The sequence below is a fragment of the Carcharodon carcharias genome, chromosome 17 (assembly GCF_017639515.1).
Source record: "Carcharodon carcharias isolate sCarCar2 chromosome 17, sCarCar2.pri, whole genome shotgun sequence".
In the NCBI taxonomy this organism is placed as follows: Eukaryota; Metazoa; Chordata; class Chondrichthyes; order Lamniformes; family Lamnidae; genus Carcharodon; species Carcharodon carcharias.
In genome coordinates this window covers 44,098,145-44,101,044 of record NC_054483.1, presented here as the reverse complement: position 1 = coordinate 44,101,044, position 2,900 = coordinate 44,098,145, and positions in this window count along the sequence as shown.

Genomic DNA, 2,900 nt, shown 5'->3' with positions numbered 1-2,900 from the left:
GTGGTCTACAGGCCCCCTAACAGTAGCCACAGTATAGGACAAAGTATTCAAGAGAAAATGTTGTGTGTTTGTGATAATGGGATGGCAATAATCATGGGCGATTTTAATCTACATATAAACTGGAAAAAATCAGATTGGCAGTAGTGACCTTGATGAGGAGTTCTTAGAATGCTTTCAAGATAGTTTCTTAGAACAGCATGTTCTGGAACCAACCAGAGAGCAGGTTATATTAGACTTGGTATTGTGTAATATGACAGGATTAATTAATGACCTTAGAGCAAAGGCACCCCAAGATAGCAGCGACAACAATATGATTGAATTTTACATCCAGTTTGAAAGGGAGAAGAGTGGGCCTAAGCCAAGTATCTTAAACTTAAATAAAGGCATCTATGTAGGGATGAAAGCTGAGCTAGCTGAAGGGAAACTAAGCTAGAGGATAGATCAATAGAGAAGCAATGGCAAATATTTTAGTGGATATTTCAGAGTATTCAGAATAAGTACATTCCTATTATGAAAAATTCTAAGGGGAGGACCCACCATCCGTGGTTAACTAACCAAGTTAAGGAAAGCATCAAACTTAAGGAAAAAGCATACAACTCCATAAAGATGAGTGCAGGATAGACGATTGGACAGAATATAAGGGACAGCAGAGAGTTACTAAAAGGTTAATCAGGAGAAAGAAATTAGAGTGTGAGAGGAAGCTAGCTAGAAATGTTAAAATAGATAGCAAGCGTTTCTACAGGTATTTAAAAAGGAAAAGATCAAGTAAAGTGAGTATTGGTCCTCTGGAGAGTGACATTGGGGAGTTAATAGTAGATAATAAGGAAATGGGGGAAGAAGTGAACAAATACTTTGCTTCTATGTCCACAATAGAGGATCCAGTGATAGCTGCAAATCAGGAGGTGAAAGGGAGAGAGGAACTTGGTGAAATTGAAATCATCAGGGAAACAGTACTGAGCAAATTGATGGAGCTGTGGCCTGACAAGTCTCCAGGTCCTGATGAATTTCACCCTAGAGTCTTAAAATGAGGTAGTTGAGGCGCTGGTGTTAATTTTCCAAAATTCGCTAGATTCTGGAAAGGCTCCATTAGACTGGAAAGTAACAAATATAACCCCTCTATTCAAGAAGGGAGGGAGGCAGAAAACCGGAAACTATAGGTCAGTTAGCTTGACGTCTGTTGGGGAAGTTGTTAGAATCGATCATTAAGAAGGTTATAGCTGGGCACCTAGAAAAGCTCAAGGCAATCTGAATTGATCAATGTCTCTCCATGTATTGCTCACTCTCTCTGTATTGATCAAGTTTTCTCTCTGTATTGATCACTCTCTCTCTCTCTCTGGATTGATCACTCTCTCTCCCTGTATTGATCCTCCTGTGTTGATTACTCTATTCGCTCTATGCTGTTCCCATCAAACAATCCCAGGGCAGGTACAGCAGGGGTTAGGTACAAAATACAGCTCCCTCTACACTGCCCCCATCAAACACTCCCACAAGATGTACACCACAGGGTTAGAGACTGAGCAAAGCTTCCTCTGGACTGTCCCCATCAAACACTCCCAATCAAACACTCCCAGAACATCACAGCATGGCTTAGATACAGAGTAAAGCTCATAGTACAGAGTAAAGCTGTACCTGTCCTGGGACAGTTTGATGGGGATGTATCTTACCCTATGCTGTCCTGCCTTGGGTGTGCTCAATGGGGACAGTGTAAAGGGGGCTTTCCTATGTATCTAACCCCTTGCTGTACATGTCCTGGGAATGTTTGATCTGGACAATGTAGGGCGAGCTTTATTTTTTTATCTATCCCATGCTGTACTTGCCCTGGGAGTGTTTGATGGCAACTTAATAACATGAGCTTTACTCTGTATCTAAGCCATGCTGTCGTATTCTGGGAGTGTTTGATTGGGAGTGTTTGATGGGGACAGTCCAGAGGGAGCTTTGCTCAGTCTCTAACCCTGTGGTGTACATCTTGTGGGAGTGCTTGATGGGGACAGTGTAGAGGGAGCTGTATTTTGTACCTAACCCATGCTGTACCTGCCTTGGGATTGTTTGATGGGAACAGCCTAGAGCGAATAGAGTAATCAACGCAAAAGGATCAATACAGGGAGAGAGAATGATCAATCCAGAGAGAGAGAGAGTGATCAATACAGAGAGAGAACTTGATCAATGCAGAGAGAGAGAGACAGTGAGCAATACAGGGAGAGACATCGATCAATTCAGAGAGAGAAAGATTGATCAATACAGAGGGAGAGAGGGATCAACACAGAGAGACAGAGTGATCAATGTAGAGAGACAGAGTGATCAATGCAGAGAGACAGAGTGATCAATGCAGAGAGACAGAATGATCAATGCAGAGAGAGAGAGATTGATCAATGCAGAGAGAGTGATCAATGCAGAGAGAGAGAGAGAGATCAATACAGAGAGAGAGATCAATACACAGAGAGAGAGAGAGATCAATAGAAAGAGATCAATACAGAGAGAGAGAGAGATTAATGCAGAGAGAGAGGGTGATCAATACAAAGGGACAGAGAGGGAATCAATACAGAGAGAGAGATCAACAGAGAGAGAGATTGATCAATACTGAGAGAGAATGATCAATATAGAAAGAGTATTAAATAGAGAGAGAGAGAAATCAACAGTGATAGAGTGATCAATACAGAGAAAGATCAATACAGCGAGAGTGATCAATACAGAGAGAGAGATCAACAGAGAGAGAGAGATGAACACAGAGAGTGAGAGATCAATAGAGAGAGACAGATCAGTGCAGACTGAGAAAGGGTTCAATGAGAGTGAAAGAGGGTTCAATACAGGGAGAGACAGGGTTTAAAACAGAGAGAGAGAGAGATCAATAGAGAGAGTGATCAATGCAGAGAGCGAAGGATCATGCAGAGAGAAAGTGATCA